Source organism: Protopterus annectens, chromosome 8.part0 (assembly GCF_019279795.1).
Source record: "Protopterus annectens isolate FY-2018-M chromosome 8.part0, PAN1.0, whole genome shotgun sequence".
NCBI classification, from domain to species: domain Eukaryota; kingdom Metazoa; phylum Chordata; order Ceratodontiformes; family Protopteridae; genus Protopterus; species Protopterus annectens.
Genome location: NC_056741.1, coordinates 16,193,555 through 16,219,095, shown reverse-complemented (window position 1 = coordinate 16,219,095; position 25,541 = coordinate 16,193,555). Strand labels below are relative to the sequence as shown.

General features: G+C 41.8%; 1 protein-coding gene across 1 annotated transcript in view; it reads right to left on the bottom strand.

Moving 5' to 3' along the window:
• The window catches only part of LOC122808612 (lysophosphatidic acid receptor 5-like), a 286,417-nt gene that overhangs the window by 188,969 nt on the left and 71,907 nt on the right, over positions 1-25,541 (bottom strand). The gene's annotated exons all lie outside the window — the stretch shown is intronic.

Genomic DNA, 25,541 nt, shown 5'->3' with positions numbered 1-25,541 from the left:
TCAGGGGTGACTTCCCTTTTATGGATTAAGTTCTATCATGTAATAGCTTTCTCCTCTTATTGTAAAGTTTGTTAATGGCTGGGGTCCACCAGACTGGACGTTTGCCCTTTGTGGAAAGGGTCTTGGTTTTATTTGGGATTGCCTGATCCATGCAGTCCTGGAGGTGTTCATAGAAGGCATTTGTAAGGGCTTCTGCAGCTTGGGTTGTGGTTTCCACTGTCTCAGGGGCCTTGAAGGATACCACACCAGTCTTGAGTAGTGTGAAGTTTGCTTTAGAGAAGTTCTTCACTGTGGTCTTTTTTGTTTGGGGTGGGGGAGGGACGTGGATTTCCAGTGAGATTAGTTTATGATCAGATCTCACCAATGAGGGATATACTTCCGGTGTGGAGCATTTTGTCCCCATGTTTGTGATAATGAGATCTAGTATATTTTCTCCTCTCGTGGGAACAGTGACTAGCTGTTCCATGGCATTTGAATTTATGAACTCCAGGAACCGTTGGGCTAGAAAGTTAGGGCTTGAGTAATGTTCCCAGTCTATATTTGGGTAGTTGAAGTCACCCAATATGATGGTGTTTGGAGATACATTTATACCCTCCAGTGTCTTCAGGAAGGCTGTGTGGGGTTCCTGAGTTTGAGAGGGTGGCCTGTAGCATGCTACAATTTGTAGAGCAGTTTTGCCTATGGTTAGTTGCACCTGGATGGTTTCCGAAGCTTCGAGCGTTGCCACCAACCTGGAGGTGTGGGTATCCTTTATGAATATGGATACACCCCCTCCTTTTGTGGTGTGGTCCGGGTTTTGGGGCCGGAACGCATGATATGAGGTAAAACCTAATAGTGCCGGGGTGCTCTCAGGAGCCTTGAACCAGGTTTCAGTTACAGCACAGACATCGATGTTCTCCATACTGAGAAGGGCCTCGAGTGCGTGCATTTTGAGATTTAGACTTCTGGCATTGAGCAACATTACCCTAAGTTTCTTTCCATTTTTGTTTTCTAGGGTGGTAGGTTTAGAATTTGAGCCTTGCCTAAAAAAGGCACTATGGGGTGGCAAGAGCCTTAGCCAATATCCGGAATCCCAGGGGTGACAGGTGCAAGCCGTCCCTTGCGAAGCAGCGTGGCTTGTCAAGCATGTCATCCCAGGCAGACAGACACTGGATCCCCTTTGAATGACACCAGACATTAAGCCAATTGTTAAAGCTGATCATCTTGTCTCTATATTGTGGCATCATTCGTGGTGAAGGAAGGATACTGCTCAGGGTTAGGGTCATACCTGCCTGGGCTACATAATCAGAGAGCTCCTCTATGTCTCTTTTCATCTAGTCCAGGGAGGTACGTCTCTGGTCGTTCACACCAGCATGGACAATAACTGTGTCATATTTGTACTTGCCGTGGAGTGACCCGAGTGCTTGTGTTATGTGGCGGATTCTAGCGCCCGATAGGCAGCTTACTGTGACCCTCTCCTTGTTCAGCCTGGTGAGTGGGACGTCAGTGTGTCTGACTATGGAGTCACCTATGACAAGTATGTTTGGTGTTGTATTTGGCCTTAAGGGCTGTGACTGCTTTGCACACTGCTTTTGTGGTTTATGTGTTGCTTGTGGGGTATCTTGAGGTAGCAGTTGTTTGGGTATCTGCTTTGGAGGCCTCTGCTGTTTAGGTAAATTTTTACTCAGAGCCTCCGAGTATGTCTTTGTGTGTTTATGTGTTTGATTCAGTGGTGTGGTAGCATTATGTGAGGCTGGATTTGTGGTGTGTGTAGTTGCCTTCTCCTCCTGTCTGGTCTTGCCAGTCCTGAGTTGAGAGAGCTCAGCCTCCAGTTTGGCTAAATAGCTGCATCTCTCGCAAGTATTTGTGTTATGTGGGAGGAGGAGAGGGTTGTCTGTGTACATGAGGCAGTTATAACATTGCCTCAAGATATCCAGATTCACCAGCTGGACCGGAGAGAAGATTGACAACTGACCTTTGGACATGCTAGAATAATATTGGGAATTCCTTAATAATTGAAAACAAGGGCCAGTGGGGAGTGAGGGTGTAGTGCTTTTAATTTTTAGTGCTGACTTATATAATTGCTTTAGTGAGCAAGTGCCAGGTAACTTGAGTGCAATGTGTTACAAGTAACTAAATGCAAAAACGACAAACAGTAACTTTCTTTCAAGTGAAACAAGGAAATAAGTACAGTAAGCAATGCAGATATCACTAGTGATCCACAGAAGCACTGAGAAGCCGCGTATTAGGTGGAATTAGCTTCCAGGGAAATAACAAGCAAACAAACAACAAGCATATAAACAAAGCTAGATTCAGCAGGCCTGGATCTAGTCTATGCTAAAGCAAACAAGGTGTACCAATTTCAGTAAGATACAGTTCAAATATTCAGGCACTATAAACCTTTAACCAGAAATTCCCAGCTCAGAAGGGCAGAGTCCAGCCTCTTCTCCCACAAGAGTGCAGACCACGAACCTTCTTAATGTAAAATAACTGGCCTGAAGCCCAAGTGCCTAAACCAGAACTAATACATTTGGACACTGGGCTCTCAATCAGCAGTTCCCAACTTAGAAGGATGAAAGCTACCTGTCCTGCCACCACAGTGCTTGCCACAAACCTTCCTAATGTAAAACAACTGGTCTGAAGCCCAAGTGCTTGATCCAAAAGACTTAGAATGATAGCTACACTTTAATCAAGTTACAACCAAGCAGTAATAAATACAATTGAATACTTTAGAGAATGTCTGGATTAGTGCTCAAGTTACACAAACAACGCTAGATCCAGCAGGCCCGAATCCAGTCTATGCCACAGCAAACAAGGCGCACCAACTTCAGTAAGAAGCAGTTCAGATATGCATGCACTATAAGCCTTTAACCAGAAATTCCCAGCTCAGAAGGGCAGAGTCCAGCCTCTCCTCCCACAAGAGTGCAGACCACGAACCCTCTTAATGTAAAATAACTGGCCTGAAAGCCCAAGTGCTTAAACCAGAATTAATACACTTTTAGAATAACAGACACTGAGCCCTCAATCAGCAGTTCCCAACCTAGAAGGATGTAAGCTACCTGTTCTGCCACAACAGTGCAGACCACAAACCCTCTCAGTGCAAAACAACTGGTCCGAAGCCCAAGTGTTTAAACCAAAAGGCTTAGAATGAGTTACACCAAGCAGTAATAAATACAATTGAGTATTTTTAAGATGATGCAAAAGTAAAATGAAGTAGGTAGAAACACAAGTACAGTAAAAGCAGATGAAAATTCTTTTTTTTTTATCTGAACAAGTGCTGATCAAAGAAACAGATTTGAGAGCTGAAACTAGAAAACTGGCTAGTTATAAGAAAAAAAACAAGCTAGAAGGCTTCCCTCAAACACAGAAGGGCTTGGGGGCTCAGAAGCCTACAAATAGTCTATACCACTTAACAGGAAAGGCAGGAAATTAGCTTAATTTTTTTTTTGTCTGTTTCCCAGATGCTCTCTTTGTACACAGTAGGAGTGCCTGAAATCAGAATATGATCTCACTGCACTCAGTTGAGTGAGCAAATGAGATGAGCCCAGAGGCAGGCTGAGGGGCGGGCAGTTTCAAGGCCACTAAGATTAACACCAAAAAAAAAAAAAAACAGGGAGGGTGGGGGGTGGGAATAACTGAAGAGCAGAAAAACTGCCAGTTCAGTTAAAATTCCTTCAACACAGTTTAAATCAAATTAAATACCTTATTATTTTTTTTTTTAAGAAAGTGCAGATAAAGGTACTTAAATTCTCTTATACATCCAGTTGAATATAACCAAGTTGTTAGCCGGCCATAGCTGAGGTTTTTAAGCAGAAAATACTTCACAATGCACCACTTAACTAGGCAAGGACAGGAAATCAGAGAATGTGGCTACCCCCACACCTGTAATTACTAGCAAATAACAAAATTCAGCAAACACTAGCTTCTGTTCAAGTTACTAAAGAGCAGAAGAGCAGAAAAACTGCCAGTTCAGTTAAAATTCCTTCAACACGGTTTAAATCAAATTAAATACCGTATTTTTTTTTTTTTTAAAGTGCAGATAAAGGTACTTAAATTCTCTTATACGTCCAGTTGAATATAACCAAGTTGTTAGCCGGCCAAAGCTGAGGTTTTTAAGCAGAAAATACTTCACAATGCACCACTTAACAAGTGGGTTCTGGATGTAGTTTCAAGAGGTTACAAATTCCACTTTCATATCTTGCCAAGACCAAACGGATGGCCAGACCTACCAAAACGCCAATGGGTAGAGGCATTAAACCAGGTGGGATCCCTCATGGCTATGAGGGCCATAGAACTGGTTCCACAATCAGAGATGGGCCAAGGCTTTTACTCAAGGCTCTTTCTAGTTCCCAGAAAACAAAATTCATGGAGACCCATCCTGGATCTGTCAGTCTTAAATACTTTCCTGGAGATACCAAAGTTCAAGATGCTTACTCTGCAGCAGCTCCTGCCAATGTTGAGCAAAAATGCATGGATGGTGACATTGGATTTAAAGGAGGTTTATCTACACATCCCTATCAGACAGGAGTGCAGAAAATACCTCAGGTTCAAGGCCGACTCGAAACATTACCAATTCTCTGCACTGCCCTTTGGCTTGTCTACTGCACCCAGGGTCTTCACCAAGTGCCTGGCACCAGTAGTAGCTTATTGCAGACTCAAGGGAATTCAAATTTACCCTTATCTGGACGACTGCCTTATTCAAGTAGACAGCAAGGATGTCTTACTCCAGCACCTGGAATTTGTTCAAAATCTACTCAAGTACCTGGGATTCACTGTGAACATAAAAAAGTCAAATTTGACACCCACACAACAGATAACTTTTCTGGGTGCTCTTCTAAACACAACAACCCAGATTGCATTCCTGACATCCAAAAAACAACTACAGCTGGCTTCAACTTTCAAAACCTTGGCCTTAATGTCTCAGCTAACTGCAAGGAAATTCCTGCAGGCTTTTTGTTACATGGCCTCCTGCATCCTTCTCATACCAAATGCAAGACTACATATGAGAAAAATACAATGGTATCTAAAAAGTGTATGGTCCCAGCATTGCCACAGTCTAGACACACAGATTGCTGTCTTGCCTTGCCTACAAAATGAATTCCATTGGTGGACCATGGCATGTCTTCACAACAAAGGGAAAGCCTTCAGTCTGCCTCCAGCCAGCCAAGTGTTAACCACGGATGCCTCAGATTACGCATGGGGAGCCCACTTGCAGGGGAAAGGCCTGCAAGGTTTTTGGACAGAAGATCAGAATGCCCTCTTGGCTTTCAGGGATCTTCTACAACCAGGACAACTACTGATATGGACAGACAACACCACAGTTATGTGGTGCATAAACAAGCAAGGGGGTTCACACTCCTACCCCCTTTGCAGACTAGCCATGGCTCTATGGAACACAGCTCTAGCTTGCAAATTGGATCTACAAGCTCAGTTCCTGCCAGGGAAACAAAATATTCTGGCAGACAGCCTGAGCAGGAACCTGTCAGACCCACATGAGTGGATGCTAGACACCCAAATATTCAAGATGATTACAGATGCCTGGGGCTGCCCAGACATAGATCTATTTGCATCCCCCCTCAAAAACCAGTTACAGATTTTTTGCACAAGGACATTTCACAAACTAGCATGGAAAGTGGGTGCACTTTCATTCAGTTGGAGAAACCTCTCGGGGTATGCCTTTCCTCCACTACCTCTTCTTCCACGGGTGTTACTAAAGATCAAGCAGGACAAGCCCAAGATGATGATTTTACTGGCCCCAAATTGGCCTCGTCAATTTTGGTACTCAACACTGATGAATCTATCCCAGGAGCCTCCTTGGATTTTGTCCCAACACCAGGGCTAGGTTCTGTACTCTCATATCAAAACTCTCAGCCTGGCAGCCTGGTGAATTCAGGGTCTATGATTAATCCTACCCTTCCCAAACAGGTCATGGATGTCATCTTAGAAGCCAGACGGCCTAGCACTAGAAAATCTTATGCAGGTAAATGGAAGAGATTTTGCACCTGGATGCATGCTCAGGATTCGGATCCTCTCATTCCTAATATCCCATTGATTTTACTTTACCTAACAGACATACTACATAAGGGTTCATCCTTCTCCTCCATAAAAATACATGCCTCAGCTATCTCTGCACATTACAATACAGATCCTCCTATCTTTTCGCATCCACTTCTGAAACAATATCTCAGAGGAGCAAAGAATTTAAGGCCCCCTAGGACACCCCCCATACCTGCCTGGGACCTCAACTATGTTCTGGAAAAACTCACTCTGCCTCCTTTTGAGCCTGCTGCCACATCTGATATTAAGTATTTATCATGGAAGACAGCTATCCTACTGGCTTTGACTTCAGCCAGGAGAGTCTCGGAGTTACAAGCACTCGTGGCTGTGGAACCTTATATTATTTTCCATCAAGACAGGGTGTCTTTAAGGACTAATCCTACTTTCATGCCTAAAGTGGTTTCCAAAGTGGCTTTAAATCAAACTATTTACCTGCCAACATTTTTCACTAATCCACAAAATAAGGGGGAAAGGATCTTGCATTCCTTGGATGTACACAGACAACTTCATTTTTACCTGGACAGAACCAAGGATATCAGGAAAACAGAGCAACTGTTTGTTTCTTATGCAACAAATTCCCAAGGCAAAGCTATTTCAAAACAGACCATTTCTAAATGGATTGCTCATGGAATCAGATTTTGTTAGTCTCATCATGAAAAGCAAATCCCAGGAAAAATTAGGACTCACTCTACCAGAGCTGCTGCTACTTCAGCTGCCTTTCTCAGGGGAGTACCTACCAAGGATATTTTGGAAGCTGCAACTTGGAGTTCAGTGCATACTTTCTCTAAGCACTATAATCTCCCTCTTTGTTCTAAGTCTAGGGCGGGCTTTGCTTCTGCAGTCTTGCAGGGCCTTCTAGCCGCCCCTTCTACTCTATAACCACCACCCTTTATCTCGGCTATGGGATTCAACCTTACAGTGATGACTGCAACAGTGAAACACGATGAACATAGTACAGTTGTGTACACTTACCATAAATGTAGATGTTCGAGTGTCTTCACTGTTGCAGTCTGGGTTACCCACCCTCCTAGCCCCTCTTATACTTTCATTAGTGTGGTTTCCTACTTCACCCTTCTTCTGAGGTGTATTTGCTACAGGGTATGGGGTTTGTTGTATGTTACATTTTTGTTTTACTACTAGCCTTCACTTTTGGGCACCTGACATCTGGGGCAAAAAAAACTGGAGAACATGGCGTCGGCTGGCAGCTTTGTACTCCTGGCGCTCTGACATCAGGGAGCATGACTGAACAGCCGACGCCGGACCCAGACTTTGGGATTCTGGCCGACCGAGGGTTGCCTGCCGGCAGGAAGAACCCAGCAGTGATGACTGCAACAGTGAAGACACTCGAACATCTACATTTATGGTAAGTGTACACAACTGTACTGTCTCTGTCTTTAGCTTGACAAGTTTACTTGGTACTGATATCACCTATCAGGTAATAGGGCTACCATTATGGCAAGCACTGACCATGGTCTGGATATGAACACATCAGTTTGGATATGAACTAAATAACATGCTGCTTAAAAATGAGTGTTTGCAAAAATCAAAAAACAAATAACAGGTTACTAACAATGTGTGGTACTAAAAATAACTGCGGAAACTCTTGGGAGCAATAACAGCCAAATGAGAAAACGTAACAAAGCGTGGTTGCTATAATACTGTGTAAAAAAAAAAAGTCTTCTGCCTCATGTTTTGAGCTAAAATATTGCTGGTATGCTGCAATTAATTAAATGTGATAGATGACAGTTTAAGACTGTGGCTTACGTATTTTCCCAACCACGCATTCTCGCCAGCACGCTATTTTATTGAGAATGGAATGCTGGCGAGAATGCCTGGTTGCCATAACGCAGTTAAAGTGCTGGTGTGAATGCATGGTTACGATAATACCTAAGTATCCTGATTTCTTTCTTAATAAAGCAAATTCTTAAAGTCACTTCTAAATAAAATACTATTCATTTTGTATTCTGCTGTGCATTGAATGTATTCCTCTCTGCTTCTACTTTTGGTGTTGCTCATGGCTGTTGTTAACCAAAAAAAGACATTTTGGGGGTATTTCAGCCTGTTTGCAGAACAACTAGAGGATATTTTCATGTTAAATATCACCTGCTGCATAAATAACGATATGTTGAATAACTTTCATCCTCACATTAACATACTGCTTATTGTTTTATTTACATCTGTTAAGACAAGGACGTTCTTTCTGCCATTTTGCCAATTTACAAAAAAGTAAAAGAAATATATATAAGTGGAACAGCACTTTAATAGTTATTTCTGCGTGGAACTACTCTAACTTCATAGCATCTTGTTATCTTGTTCAATTTTAAATTATTACTGCTTACTTAAAAAGTAAAAGAAAATTTCAGCTATTTTTTGGCAATTTAAAGTAATTTCTAAAGTATGTACAAATGACATTCCACTTATTTTGTTGATAGTTTTGCAACAAATAATAGTTACAGAAAGTTTTCTATTTTTAGATTTAAAATTACCGAAATTCTAGAATTCTTAATGCTACTCACAGTTTTGTTTCAGGCATGCTTTCATGTTTATAATTTAAAAGTTAAGTTTGAATGAAAACAGAATAGAACCTTGTTTTAATATTACAATGGATACCAGCTTTTTTAGACTTGATTGTATCATTTCTGCAGCAGAGTGACATCCTTTCCTTCCTCGTACTATTCATATTCCAAATGTATACTTTTAACCCTCTGACCACAAGGTCACCAGCTCTTTCCCAGACTGGTGGAACAGCAGACGTATCCCTAGAATGGGGCTGAGAGCCAGACAGGAGAGGTAAGTTGAGTGCTACAATCATTGATTCACAGGAAATAAGCTTCTGGTGGTGAGTTACATTCCTATACCCCATGTGCAGGAGACAGATGTGCAATGAGCCACCGCAATGGGGTGTCACTTGCCTCCACAAGTTGCACTCTCAAAGGCCTTGAGCTCTTTGCAGCAGGTATCATAGGTTCATAGGTTCATAGGAAGTTACTAGGCTAATGGCCCTAGGGTCTTTACAAGACTAGCCATGTAATACCCGTGTTCCATAATTGACCATTGTTAGATGGTTCCCTAATTGACCATTGTTAGATGGTTTGATTGTTTGCAGAGCAAATCTATGATCATCACTGGCTGCCCCTGTCCATGATGAACATAGGTGCTACCCCATGGGTGAATTTATGGTCTCCCATCCAGTTCTCCAGGTAGCGTTTAAATAGGGTAATGAGGAGCTCTGCTTTATGTGAATTGGGAGTTTATTCCAAAGTAGCGTCAGTCTCTGGGAGACATATCTGTCTCTCCAGCATGCTTTGTCTAAGCCACGGGCTAGGTTGAGATCTCTAGAGTGAGTGACTCTTGTCCCATTTGATGCAGCATTTCCATTACGGCAGGGTCAGAGACTGCCTGTAGGATGCAGAGTACAGAGACAGGGTTTTTAGTCTTTCCATGTAGGTCATGTTTTGGAATCCCTGAATTCTCTTGGTCCTGAACCTCTGTGGTCTCTCCAGCTGCTGCAGGTGTCTGGTGAGGTACATGCAAAAGGGAGCGTTGTACTCTATTAGTGGTCTGATGAGGGTGGAGTACAGAGGTGTTATAATATCCTTGGTCTTGGATGCGATGACCTTACTTATGGAGTGTGCAATGTAAAAGGCTTTCCTTACCATTGTGGACACATGGTGATTGAAGGCTAGAATGCTATAAACGTGTTCCAAAATCATGCACCATTGGGTTCGAGCTTAGGGGGTGCTGCCTATATTGTAATTTGCTGGGGGCTACCTCTTTTCCAGAAGGGGACAAGGATGCACTTTTTTGCATTTGGTTTTAGACAGTGGCTTTGGCACCAATCATTTGTCTGTGTTAACCCCTCCAATAATATGCTTATATCTTTAGGGGACTCAATGATTGCTCCCAGTTTGCAGTCATCTGTGAATTTGGTAACAGGCCATATGCTTTCACCTGGACTTCCAAGAAATAGATTATAAACAGTAGAGGGCCCAGCACAGAACCTTGTGCTACCCTACTGATAACTGTTCTACTGGTGGAGGTGGAATCTCCAACTTTGACAGTTTGTGTCCTATTGGTGAGCCAGCTGGCTACCCATCTAGAAACATATGGGTTAATCCCCAGCTAGGAGAGTTTCTCAATGATACCTGAGGGGGGATTGTGTCAAAAGCCCTGGCTAAGTCAAGATAGGCAGTTTGTACTGCTTTGCCTTCATCCAGGGCTTTGGAGACAATTCTCAAAGAAATCCGCCAGGTTTAGTAAGCATGATCTACCCTTACTGAAGTCAAACTGTGTTGAGTCAAGAGTTTGAAGGTTGCCTATGTCCTTGTTGATAAGGTCCATGATGATTTTTTCCATGGCCTTGTAGATAAGGGTAGTTAGGCTTATGGGTCTATAGTTCCCAGGTTCGGTTGATGGACCTCCTTTGTGTAAGGTGATTACAGCTGCTGTTCTCCACTCTGCTGGAACAAAGCCAGTCCTCAGACTATGGTTAAAAAGAGTGCCAAGTGGATCCACTAGGTCATGATTTATGTTGTTTCGTAAGCAGTCTGGGATGTTATCTGGTCCCATAGAGGACGTGTTTTTGGATATAACCTGCTCATTGGAGATACTGGGGAAGGGCAGATGTCAGGTATGCTTTGGGGTATGACTGCTGAGGATAGGGTGCTGAAGTTTACCTAACAGGTTGGCAATTTCCTCAGAGTCAGTGTGAATGGTAGTGTCCACTATGACTTCAGCACATAGATGGGCATTCTCTTTTAGATTTTAGATGTAGCTAAAGAATGCCTTAGGACTGTCTTTAGCTAAGGAAGCTAATTTAGCCTTATAACTAGCTTTAGAGGACTTTACCAGATATGTGATTTGCTTGTTCAAGATGCGGAGGATATTCTTTCTCTGCTTAGTTCCCCCTTGTTCTTAGATATCAGTTTCTTCCTTTTGTTATATAACCTGTTTATACTAGAGGTCCACCAGAATGGTTTGTTTTTATGGGAGGACTTGGTTTTGATCCTGTCAGGTACAACAGAGTCAATACAGTTATTTAAGTGGTTATACAGGGCTTTTGTGTACTCCTCTGCAAAGGAGTCATTGTTGGCTGTGTTAGCAGAGGGTCTGAAACTTTTCAAAGCATTGCTTAATAGGCTATAGTTTGTTTTGGAGAAGTTTCTTATTTTTATTGCTCCTGTGGAGGTGTCAGGTCTGATCATTACTTCAAGTGAAACAGATTTATGGTCTGACCTTATTTGGGAGGGCAGAACACAAGGGGTAGCGCAGTGACTCCCCCATATTGGTGAGTACTAAGTCCAGAACGTTTGAGCCCCTTGTGGGGGTGCAGACTAGTTACAAAGTCAGGAACCTCAGGGCGATCAAGCTTGTGCTCATGTACAAAGCCCACTCGATAGAAGGATAGTTTCTCATGACCAAGCTGTTTGACTGTACAGTGAGTGACTCAAGCAAGTCCAGGTAGGCGATGTACTTCTCATGGTTCATGGTGGGGACCTGTACCTAGCAATGATGTGGTAGGGTGTTTTACCTATAGTTATTTGGACCTGCAGTAGCTCAAGAGAGTTGTACTGTTTAACCAGTCATAAGGTGCATTTGGTTTTAATGCAGATGGATGGGTCTACCTGACAACACCGACACGCTAAAAGACCGACAACGAAATCACCGACACCACAAAACCGAAAGTTCAGAAACACAAAACGTCACATACCCGACAAACCACAATCCTGACACTCAACAAACAAAACATATCCCCTGTCCAAAAAGCACACACACAACAGAAGCACATCAAAAACCTTACAAACCTACACTGAACCTTACATACACAATTATCTATGCACTAACCTTAACCCAAACCCTAACCCTAAGGTCCGTTACTATCGCATACTCACCTAACCCGTGCCCTAACCCTAACTCACTTAACCCACCCCTATCCCTAACGTCTGTCACTATCGCACACTCACCTGACCCGCGCCTTAACCCTAACTCACTTAACCCGCCCCTAACCCTACAGACCGTCGCTATTGCACACTTACCTTACCCACACCCTGACCCTAACGTCCATCCCTATCGCACACTTATCTTTACATGTCGGTGTTCTCAGCATCGGGATTCTCAACTGTCAGTCTTCTCCATTGTCGATCTTCCAGTGTCAGTGTTCTTGTCGTTGGCGTTTCGAGATTTCGGCATTTTCATGTAGACCCAGATGGATACACCTCCACCTTTGGTTCTTTCATGCTCATTTTGAGGTCTGAACGTGTGGAAGGCATTGCAGCCTTACATGGCTGGGGTGCTCTCTGCAGCCTTGAACCAAGTCTCAGTGACTGCACAGACATCAGCAGCTTACAAGGTGAGGAGAGCTTTCAGGGAGTGCAAATTCCTGTTTACAGTCCTAGCATTAAGCAGCATAACTCTGAGTTTATATGTAGTGGATTTTTTTATGTCGGGTGTTTTGTTGTTTTGGTATTGCCTAAAAAAGACACTATGGAGTAGGTAAGTATCTTTGCCAGTATTTAAAAACCTAGAGGAAACAAGTGAAGACCGTCTCTGGCAAAGCAGTGTGGTCTGTCAACCATGTCTTCCCAGGCTGATAGATACAGGATCCCCCTGGGTTGACACCAGAAACTAGGCCACTTGTTGAAGTTAATAATTTTTTGTTTACATTGTGGCATCATCCTGGGTGAAGGTAGAATGCTGCTTAGGGCTAGGGATATACCTGCCTGGAACACATAATCTGAGAGTCCAGTCATGTTTCTCTTCATACAGTCCATTGAGATATGTCTCAAGGGGTACCTATCAAACCATCGACAACTTAAAATAACGAAACTGACTCCACCGACAACTGAATTAACCGACAGCGCAAAAACGGACATTTACAAGGTAAGGGGTGTAAATTCGCTACTCAAGCCTACCATGGTGTGCATGACACTGCCACCCTTCCTAAACCATGGTAGGCTTGAGTAGCGAATTTACACCCCTTACCTTGTAAACGTCCGTTTTTGCGCTGTCGGTTAATTCAGTTGTCGGTGGAGTCAGTCTCGTTATTTTAAGTTGTCGATGGTTTGATAGGTACCCGTCTCAAGTTATTCACTCCAACATGTACTATGACAGAGCTGTAGTGGTAATTGTTGTTGACTGACCTGAGATCATGCGTGATTTGATGGATCCTGGCACCTGCCAAGCAGATGACCATGTCCTTCTTGTCCGGCCTGGTGAGGGACACATCCGCGTGCCTCACTATGGAATCTCCTATGACCACAACATTTGGTTTTGAGGTGTTCTGCCTTAGGAGGTTATTCACTGAGCCTGTGAAAAGGGATAAAATATGACTTTTCCAGACTGGGATGATAACCTAAGTTTCTGACAAAATAGCAATGATTCCTGACAAAATTGAAGAGTCTTTAAAAATAAGGTAATTGCCAGCAGTCTGCAAAAGGCAAGTGATGGAGCTAGATATTTTCTAAATACCCTTTCAGCTTTAGAAAGACCAAAGGGGTGCTGTTATTTTGTATTTTTTACTTTCTTTCTTGAGAATGCTTTTAGTAAAGAAGAGAAAAGAACTGACAATGTCTACCTGGAAGAAAAAACCTTAACATTTGAAGTCTCTGTAAACAGGTATGTGACTGACAGGCATCTGAGGTCCACAGTCACCAAAAAGAACAGATGAAAACTCTGGAAGGTCAGAATTTTGAAACATTTATGAATAGACTGACAGACCCAGTGCAGGTCTGCAGGAATCTTCTTTCTCTGGGTACTAGAAATATCCATAAATAAAACAATAAAACCCTTTGCCCTGTTGGGATTATTGAACTGGTTCGACATCACCTTGAGATAACATATGGGAAAGAATGGGTATATATATATATATATATATATATATATATATATATATATATATATATATATATATATAGTCTCCAGAGCCATGGACAAGGGTAAGGTGGTCCACACAGCCTATCTAGACCTTGCCAAGGCCTTTGACACCGTCCCCCACTCTGGAATCATAGATAAACTTACTAAGTTGGGCATTAATCCCTGTGTCACCCAATGGGTTGCTAAATGGCTTACTGATAGAACCCACACTGTAAAAGTAGCCGACTCCAAATCCATCTCCAGACAAGTGACAAGTGGAGTACCTCAGGGTTCAGTCCTGGGGCCGCTCTTGTTTGGCATCTACTTCTCTGAAGTACAGGTCAACACTAAGGGACTCTGGCTAACAAAGTTTGCAGATAACTGCAAACTGGGAGCCATTATTGAATCCCCAAATGATGTGGATACTCTACAAAAGGGCCTTACAGAAACAGATGCTTGGTGCCAGAGCCATGGGCTCAAGCTCAATGCCAAGAAATGTATTGTTATCCCTTTGGGAAAAACATGTATCCATGAATTACCATATAGGTGGCAGTACACTAAACACAGAAAGTGTGATAAGAGACTTAGGGACACAGGTGGACAGTGGTCTCACCTTCGATAACCACATCGCCACAACAGTCAGGAAATCCTTCTATGTGGCACACCTCATCACGAAGGGCTTTTCATCCAGAAAAAAGGAGGTCATTGTCCCACTGTACTCATCCCTCATTAGACCCATTATAGAATACAACGCCCCATTTGGTATGTACCTCTCAAGACATCTGCAACAACTGGAAAGGTCTCAGAAATACCTCACTAAAAGAATCACAGACCTAAAGCAGATGCCCTACGCTGACCGCCTTAAAAACTCCAGCTATACTCTGTCGCATATCGTCTACTCAGAGGTGATCTCTGCTTAACATACAAGGCCATGTCAAACCCAGAGCTGTTGGACATGCTACACTTAAAGAAATCCCAATCCCTCAGAGCTACACGCTCCAGGGATCTAAACCTTGTCATCACAATAAACAAAACATGCTGGAGGGATAGGTTCCTGACCCAGAGACTCCCCAGACTCTGGAATAGATTGCCCATACATGTAAAGCAGAGTGCCTCTTTGGACCTCTTCAAGAGGAACCTTAACGAGTGGATGGGAGAAAGGAAATTCACCCCAGGGATCACGTCAGTCGCCCTGCTAGACAGGGGTCCAGGAAAGTAAATAATGTGGGAAGAAACAGCCAGGGAATTGTTATGGCTAGGCTTGTATAGGCCCTAGGGCTGATAGCCTAGTACCAACCTATGAACCTATGAACCTATGAACCTATATATATATATATATATATATATATATATATATATACACACACATGGATTCACTTCAGAAGCTCAAAATACTGAAATCTCAAATTTCAGTATCTCGAACCCAAGAAGCGGAATCCACAAAACAACAAAAACTAAAAACCGCGAAATTCAAAACCTCGAATACTGGAAGTTTTGAATTTCACAGTTTTACTACACACACACACACACACACACACACACACACACACACACACACACACACACACACACACACACACACACATACATGCACACACACACACATACACACCATCCACCACACAAAAACACTCTACTACATGAAAGCAGGGGGGGCAAGCCCTCCTGCACCTCCCATGTGGGGAGCTGCACCCCCCCACCTCCCCTACTTAAATATTCTCACTCCGAGGTCGCACTACATACAAACACACACAAAACCCCACCACACAAGCTACTTTCTCTTCGCACACACACATCACAGCAACAAAACACACTGACACACACTACAGCCCCTACCCAAACCCCTTAACACACACACACACACACACACACACACACACACACACACACACACACACACACACACACACACACACACACACACACACACACACTTACCTGACTACATAACCATAGCGGAACTTTAAAAGCGCAAAATTCAAAACCTCTGGTATTCGAGGTTTTGAATTTCGCTCTTCTAAACTTTCGCTATTATGTGGATTCGGCTTCTTGGGCTCGAAATACTGAAATTCGAGATTTCAGTATTTCGAGCTTCTGAACGGAACCCATATCTATATATATATATAGAGAGAGAGAGAGAGAGAGAGAAAGAGAGAGGGAGATACAAACATGAGACAGAGTTTTCCCAAATTTGGAGGCAAAGAGTTTCAATGTTACTTGCATCTGTTTTTGACTGTTACTAGTTCCTAGGAATCTGCTGTGATTAGTTTCCAAAACAGGGAAAAGATTGCTGTAAGCCTGGGAGAATGGCCAGAGCAGGAAGGGGAGCTGGATGAAGAGGAGGATCATGCATTTTTCTTGGTTTGTGAAAAAAGTTTGTATCTCTTTGCCACTTTTTTTTTTCTTTTAACTGGTGTTTTCTTGACATCTGTTGGGATTGATTAAAGGCCTTCCTTAAAAAAAAGGGCCCACGACTAGCTGGGTATTTCCTTTTAAACTTTGAGATAGGAGATCTGCTTGACTCATTGGATTGGCTTTTCTCCTCATCAGATTTTTAAGACCTGAGCTGAAGAACAAAATAACACTTCCTTGTCCAAGGGAGTGATAAGAATTTGGGCTTTTATATCTTCAAGAAGATTTTAAGACTTGAGCCACACATATCTGACCTTGTTGCAGCTGGTTGTGATACTGTATTGTAAGACCATTTTAAGGAATGCTTAGTTATTTGAGACTCAGAGGAAACCAAGTTGAGCAGAGAGGATTTTACCTTGGTGGAAGGTAACTCAACACTTAATTTGTTTATATCAGCAACTGTTGCCTGCAGAAATTAGGCCATATGAGCAGGACAACTGACAGCTTTAAAAGTTAGGGTAGTATATAAACATTTTTACCATACCTATCAAAAGTTCTTCTGTCCTTGTCTGATGGCATAGGTATATTAGTAGTTAACTGTTTGTGAGCAGTGTCTTTTGCTAAGGAAAGTACAGCTGGGTCTGTCAAAGGGATATGAAAGAGGAATTTGTGGGACTGAGGAATTTTGTAAAGCCTATCAGACTTTTTGGATACAGGAGGCTGAATGTGCGAAGCACAGGCAGCCCTGAAAGCATCCTACAATGCAGGAATAACAAGAGGGATGGCAACAGGTTTAGTGGTATCTATCTGAACGAACTTGAAGTACTGTTTTTGCATTTCAAAGATTTTTCTTTCTTTTCCAGTTTGAAGAATTCTTTCATTCTAGATATAGTGTCTGAAAAATAAATTTCCTATAGATGAGAATCTGAAGATAGATTTTCTTCGTACTCTGACTCTGAAGAGTCCAGAGATGACACCCTGGAAACTTAATCCAGCCCTATGTCTTCCACATCTGACTGAATCAGAAGAGAAAGGAGGTCTTTTCCTTTTTAAATTGAAAGAGGTTGGGGAACCAGAGGGATGAAAAGTCTTTTGGCAAAGCCGTACCATACCTCTTTTTTTTTTTTTTGTTAGAAGGGTTCATAAGAGGACAAAGATGCTTAGTTTTCTGAATTTTCTTACTCAATATCTCTCTAATGTTATAGTCCTAGTCGAATCAGACATCAAAATGTCTATGCCTGAATCTGGTATGCCTTCTCTCTCTCTCTCTCCAGTACTTACGGAATACCATCTGGCCCTTCTGAGATCGCTAAGCAGGGTTCTCCCTTTTCAGTAGTAGACATACATCTGGCCCTTGACGATAAGCTAGGCTCCCTACTCTTGGTGCCATTCACAGAAGCAACAAAGAGGTCATAAAAAAGTGGCAGATGGTCAAGGGATGCTATTAAGGCCAGAGTGGCATTGTCCAGTGGTGGCCACGGGGAGTCAGATAAAAGGCAAAGCCACTTCGAAAGCATCTTTTCCCATTTTTTCTTTTCTTAGGAGTCAAAGGATGACGTCTGAGGTATTCAAGCCACTATCCTCTGACATCCACATAAAGGCTTTTAGCAGTTAGTTTTCTTCAAAGAAAATATTAAGGCTACTCAACTGACTTCTTATGGTTTTGGGGGGTGTCACTGCAATAAAAATGTTTGAAAGTCAATTAATTTCTTTCCAAAAAAAAAAAAAAAAAAAACAATGAATGTGTCACACTTAACAAAATACTGAAAAACTGAGAGTATAAAATACTTGCTCCATGAAGAAATAATGGTAAAATAGATTAGCACCAACACTGAACTAACACATTTTGAGAGGTAATTTTTTTAAGAGCATTTATACAACATATACAGACATGCTATTTCAGCTCACATTTGTGCATTAGAGGTGGAGGGGAATAACATGGGCTTGCACATAGGAAAATATATTGAGTGGTATTCACGGGTTCCTATTACCTGATCAAACGTTTAGGTATTCGCTAACCTAAATGTTCGATCAGGTAATAAAGACGTGGTATTCACTCCCATAAATGATATAAATTACTGCCCAAATGACTTAAGTTTAATCAAAAGTTCTGACCTTCAGCAATATCATTTGAGGGGTTGTGCTGATAAACTTATTTGCCTCAATGGGAAGTTATGTGCAACATAACTGCTGTATGCTAATGACACTGTCTTGCTCAATGCAGTTAGTACAAAAATGGTCAGTTCTTCACAGGTAAACTGACTGAAGGACTACATTGGGGTTAATGCAGACACACAAATGTTCACCACTTTATCTCATAATAGCTAAAAGCATGAACTTCCTCATTTGTTGATCAGGTCTATGACTGCTCTTCTACAGGTTATGTATGCTTAAGGGGTCCTTTATCAGATACTTTATTGCACTTTTAAGGCCAGAAATACAGTTTCCAATTTCTTTACAGACCTTAATAAATGAATCATGATATAGGAGAGGCCTTTTTTTCTGTACTAATTTAAAGCAAAGAAAATTATCTTTAACTCATTCTAACTTCTCTCTTTCTCATCTGATGGTTACTAATCAAAGACAGGCACTTGACAAATGAAGTCTGTTAAGATAAAAGCTTAATGTCTTCAAACATCTGACTTATGGGAAAATAATTTTCTATACGCAAAGTTTCCTAGAAAAATAAACATGAAAAATGAATAGGAAGAACTTGACTATCACAATACGTCTTGTTAATACAACTTTTGTGAGGCAGATGTCACATACAAAAGTTAGGATTAACAGGTTGTTTAGCTAAATGTAGCATCACTAAATATCACTAATGTTTTAAAATACTTCTCCATTAGAAGACAAAGGACTCAATCCCAGCCACTGCTATTACACCTGCACACACGCAACAGGATAGCCAAAGGTTTTCGAGTGGCAAGAACTATCAGGATTTATATAAAGGACTCTAGCCAACCAGTGTTACAACATTTCAGGGTATGGGACCAGACATAGTCAAAGGGAGGAAAGTAGGCTGCTTACTTGTGATTTACTGCTAAAAAGCCCACGTGTTATAGATTATTGCCCAAAGGGCTCTCCTAAAGGCAGTCACTGAGTCAATATAGCTTTTATTGTTTTTAAATAAAAAGTAATTCTGAAGACAACAAAAACTTTAAGTCTAAAAATGCTGTGCATGTATGTAGACTAATTATAATTGGTAGGCAGTGTCCAGTCTCATCTGGGAACATTAACCCAAAGATTACATCTCAGACATGTGCCCCACACCCTGAGTGAGGCAAGTAGGATTGCCTTGATATTCCTCCCCACTAATGTGTCAGTACCTGGGATGCAAATTAAACGTGGGTTACCTGGGTTCAGTCAGTGCTGTCCTCTGTCTCAGAGAGATGGAGAATTGAAACAGAATGGAAATGCAATATTAATATACTGGGAGTGTTTCTGACTGTTTCAACAGAAAACAGTTTCCAATGGATACATCAATGAACAGAGGACTGACACAATTGCTTATTTCAACTTCAGTGGAAATAATTATGTCACTATAGGTACTTATTACTCAGAGATATGGAAAATAATTCCAGTCATTTCTATACACTAATACTACACTCATAACAGATGTCTGGGACTGAGTGATAAGAAGTGGGTTGTGCTCACTGCCTCATTGCAATGGATATCAGTGACGAAGTGAAAATAACCTCACATACAGAGAGAATAATTGTCATTTGCACTCTCTGGACATTAGACATATTGTTTCGTATCAGCAAATTCTTCCCAGCTACAGTAATTTGAACTATTTGATATGAAAACACTTTCATATCTGCTGTATTTTAAATTTGTCCACATAGCACACACACACGATGACAAAATGCGGAGACTGCGAATAATATAGGTTCATGAAAGAAACAACTACTCTAAAGTTACACCTTGTACAGGTAATTCTAACAACTACACTAAAGGGGTGGTGTACATTGCAAGGTTTTTGTCATGTAAAAGTGTTTATGTTAAAAAAAATTAAATGGAGTTAAGACATAAAATATCTACAGTAATTTTTTTTTTGCATTAGAAAAGATTCCACCCACTTGTTTGCAGGGGTAGTTGGGAAACTAAGACAGAGTACAAGGGAATTATATATTGACAATTAGTTCTGAATGCATCAGTTGTTCCAGGAGTTAACAATACAATATATATATTAACAGTGTTTTGCAGATGTGGGCAGTAAAATTGTGATCTTTTTTAAGAAGAAAGCCTTTTTTAATATAAAAAGTTTCTGTCTGTTAATATTATATTATACTATATTATATTATATTTTATTGCAGTAATGTAAGATGAGCTTGATTTATTAAAGAGTTCTTGGTTCCTACTTCTGGATTCTGCTTGGTGTTTTTAAGTGAGTGTTTGTGCAGTTTTGTACCTCTGCTTTGTCGTTCTCAGTACGGGCAATAGTCATAGTGTTGTGCTTGTTTTTATTGTTCATGCTAGACTGTATCTCCTACACCCTCTCCCATTTTATTATTTCAACTCTGAAGTCTCATTCTGTCAGCCCAGTGTCAAAGTGACTCTCAGAATAAGGTCAATCCCCCAGCACTTCATATATTTCACACTATGATGTGAAAGTATGCATATTCCCATAAAATGCCCTCAAATTACAAACCCATACAAACCTAGAGATAGCTCTTTGCCCAGGCACGGCTAGAATTACAGAAATGAAAAGAAAATAAGTCAGAACTAAGTAAATTAGAAGCATGTTACAATAAGATTGCCAAACCTGCAACAGATTCCACACATTCAACTCGTCACTGCCAATGCCTCAAAAATCTTTTTTGGTTGGAACTATCTCATGTTATGAACTATAACCAATTAATAATGGCTCACAAAATAATGCACAATCCTGACAATGTACCTTCCCTAAAAAATCTTCTACAACCCTACTGTAACATTTGTACTCTTCGATCATCTAACAAAGACTTATAGGTTCATAGGTTCATAGGTAGGTACTAGGCTATCGGCCCAAGGGCCTATATAAGCCTAGCCAACAAGGTTCCCTGGCTTATGCCACCCAAGAAAGTTATTTTCCTGTGCCATTGTAGAGCAGAGACACAGAAGTGATCCCCGGGATGTATTTCCTATTTCCCATCCACTCATCAAGATTTTTCTTGAAGAGTGCTAATGAAGAACTTTGCTTGACATAGATGGGTAGCCTGTTCCAGAGTATGGGAAGTCTCTGGGACAGGAATCTATTCCTCCAGCATGTCCTGTTTATTGTGGTGACAAGGTTTAGGTCCCTAGAGCATGTAGCTCGGAGGGATTGACATTTCTTTAGGTGTAGCATGTCCAACAGCTCTGGGTTTGACATAGCTTTATATGTTAGGCAGATATCACCTCGGAGTAGGTGATATGCTATGGAGTAAAGCTGGAGTTTTTTGAGACGGTCGGTGTAGGGCATTTGTTTAAGGCCCGTAATCCTCTTTGTGAGGTACTTCTGTGGCCTTTCCAGCTGCTGCAGATGTCTTGTGAGGTACATTCCAAAAAGGGCGTTGTACTCTATAATGGGTCTAATGAGTTTCGAGTAGAGAAGAACAATGACCTCTTTGTTCCTGGATGAGAACCCTTTTATGATGAGGTATGCCACGTAGAAGGACTTCCTGACTACTGTGGCAATGTGACTACCAAAGGACAGACTACTGTCCACCTGGGTCCCAAGGTCTCTTATCACATATTCTGTGTTAAGTAGATTGCTGCCTATGTGGTAGTTCATGGGTACAGAGTTTTTACCAAAGGGGATTATACTGCACTTTTTGGCATTGAGCTTGAGGCCATGCCTCTGACACCAGGTGTCTGTCTCAGCAAGGCCCTTCTGTAGGATGTCCACATCATTTGGGCACTTGACTATGGCTTCTGTTTTGCAGTCATCTGCGAACTTCATTAGCCAGAGGCCTTCTGTGTTAGCCTGTACTTCAGAGAAGTAGATACCAAACAGGAGAGGTCCCAGGACGGAACCCTGTGGTACTCTACTTGTCACTGCTTTGAGGTCAGATTTGGAGTCTGCAACTTTTACAGTGTGGGTTCTGTCAGTGAGCCACTTGGCAACCCATCTTGTGACGTATGGATTTATACCTAGTTTAGTGAGTTTAGCTATAATTCCAGAATGGGGGATGGTGTCGAAAGCCTTGGTGAGGTCAAGATAGGCTGTGTGAACCACCTTATCGTCATCTACGGCTTTGGTGACTGCCTCAAAGAAGTCGATCAGGTTCAGGAGGCATGATCTGCCTTTCACAAACCCGAACTTTGTGGGATCCAGAGTTTGGAGGTTACCAATGTCTTTGTTAATGAGTTCCATGATGATACTTGCAGGCCAGGCTCGTCAGGCTAATAGGTCGATAGTTCCCGGGATCAGTGGTGGCTCCCCCTTTGTGGAGTGGGATAACTATTGCTGTGCGCCATTCAGTGGGCACAAAGCCTGATGTGAGGCTATTATTGAACATGGTGCTTAAGTAGGGAGCCAGTTCATTCTGAAGTTCATGTAAAAAGCAGCCTGGGTTGTTGTCAAGTCCCATGGATGCTGTGTTTTTGGCATTAGAGAGTGCAGCTTTTACCTGCGTAGTTGTGATTACAGGGACTCTGCATTCTTCCTGTATAGATATGGGCTCTTTAGGGGGTGGGGGGGGTAAAGTTAGCACTGAACCTATCTGCCAGGATGTTGGCGATATCAGTTGGTTCTGTAATTTTCGTGCCATTGTGCTGTAACTCAGAGCAGATCTGGGTGTTGCCATCGAGTTTCTTGACATAGCTAGAGAATGCTTTGTGGTTGACCTTAGAATTAGTGGCAATTTTGTTTTCGTAGCTAGCTTTGGAGGATCTTATAAGGGATCTCAGCTTCTTACTGAGGCTGACCAGGGAGTTCCTACACTCATGGGATTTTACTCTCTTTTGCAACAGTTTCTTCCTTCTGTTGTACAGTTTGTTTATGGCAGGGGACCGCCAGATTGGCTTCCTTTTTTTGGAGGATAGCATCTTGGTTCTGTTTGGGATAGCACGATCCATGCATTCGTGTAAGTGCTTATAGAGTGCATTTGTGTAGGATTCAGCAGTCATAACTGTATTGTCCATCTGCATGGATGTTATGAAGTTCACCACTTCTGTCTTAAGAAGCATGAAGTTGGCTTTGGAGAAATTTTTTACTGTGGTTTCCTTAATGGGGGGTGGGGGCGGGATGTGGATATCAAGGGTGATTAGTTTATGGTCATATCGAACCAACGAGGAGTTGACTTCAGGTGTGGAACACCGGTCACTCATGTTGGTAATGACTAGGTCTAGGATATTTTTGCCCCTGGTGGGGGTGTAGATAAGTTGATCCAGTGCATTGGAGTTCATGAATTCCAGAAAGCGTTGAGCTAAGGAGTTGATACACGAGTAGTTTTCCCAGTTAGTGGTGGGGTAGTTGAAGTCGCCCATTATTAGGGTGTTTGGTTGAACCCTAATATTTTCCAGTACATCAAGAAAAGAGGAGTGGGAATCCTGGGGCATGGTGGTTGATCTGTAGCAAGCTACAATTTGGATTGCAGTTTTGCCCAGTTAGTTGCACTTGGATAACCTTGGATGCATTATGCTGAGCAACTAGCCTGGAGGTGTGGATATCCTTAATGAATATGGACACACCTCTGCCTTTGGTGTTTTGGTCCAGGTTACATGGCTGAAAAGTGTGGTATGAGTTATAGCCTGGTAGTGCAGGGGTGCTCTCTGGAACCTTGAACCAGGTCTCAGTCACTGCACAGATATCAATGTTCTCCATTTTAAGGAGTGCCTTGTGTGAGCGCATTTTGAGATTTAGACTTCTAGCATTGAGTAGCATTACCCTCAGTTTTTGCTTGCCTGTTCCTGCTACAGTGGTGAATTTGTCATTTGAACCTTGCCTAAAAAAGGCACTATAGGGGCAGCAAGAGCCTTAACCAGTATCCGGAATCCCAGGGGTGACAGGTGCAGGCCATCTGTGGCAAAGCATCGTGGACTGTCGACCATGTCATCCCAAGCAGACAGATACTGGATCCCCTTAGAATGACATCAGAAGGTTAGCCAATTGAAGTCATTTTGTCTTGTACTTACTCCAAGTAACCAAAGTTTCCAATACAGCAGGCGACTCTCTTTACTCTAACTTTGTTGCTATAAATTGGAATACCCTTCCACATAGTATTAGATTCATAAGCAATCTTAATCATTTCAAAATATCTCTCAAAAGACACTTATTTGAATCCCGGCTTTGCACATATAACACTCCAGGTTAATTATTAACTTAGCATTACTTATACAACTTGGCTGTACATACTAACTCAGCTAACATCCCTTCTAACAACACTACTTCTCTATAAGTAGTTACATTCCTAGCTGCAACTCTCACCACAGAAGTATTACTAGTTATGCACTACTTTGCCTAAGTGACTCTCCCTATTTAATTTCCCAACTAATGTTATCTTCCTTAACATATATTCAACCATATATTTGTCTATATTCAAGTGTTTTAAGTTTATGTATATATTTTTGTTTTTAAATTTTTTATCCTGTAAATTTGTTAACACTCATTTTTTGTCTATAATTTCTATTACTTGATATGCTGAGTTTGTATGTAAGCTTAAGCTGGAGCTTTTCTCCCCAGGCCTCCTTTGAAAATGGGCACTGTCCTAGTCAGACCACCCCAGTAAACAAATGTAAAATAAATAAATAAATAAAAATATTAGCTCCTATTTGAGACTTGAACCTAGAACACTGTGCCCCGCTAGCATCACTGCCCCTAGCCCAACAAGAGCATCTGGACAGATAGATGTTGAATTTAACTTTACAAGCTCTGTCCTTTCAGCCAGGACCCCCATGAATGATAATCAAGGTCAAATACAAAGAAAACCCTCTGCCCAGGCACTATAAGAATGAAGAGAAAGGACAACACTTACTCCCATCTGGGACTCAAACCCAAGACCCCTGGCATACTGCATAGGTGTCACTGCAACTGGACAACAAGAACCTTTAGACATAGCAGTGTTGAGTTTTCCTTTAAGAGACTTATCCTTTCAGTCTAGAAACTCTCAACATAGCAATCAAGTCAAATTACACTCCCATACATGTATACAGAGAAAGCCCTCTGTCCAGGCAGCTAGAATTATAGAAATTAAATGATAATATTAGTTCCCAAATGGTAGTCAAACCGAAAATCCCCAGTATACCACACCGGCATCACTGTCACTGAACCAGTAATAGGCTTTAGACAGCTAGGTAGCAGTTCATGGTTCGAGTCCTGGATAGGACATTAGTCT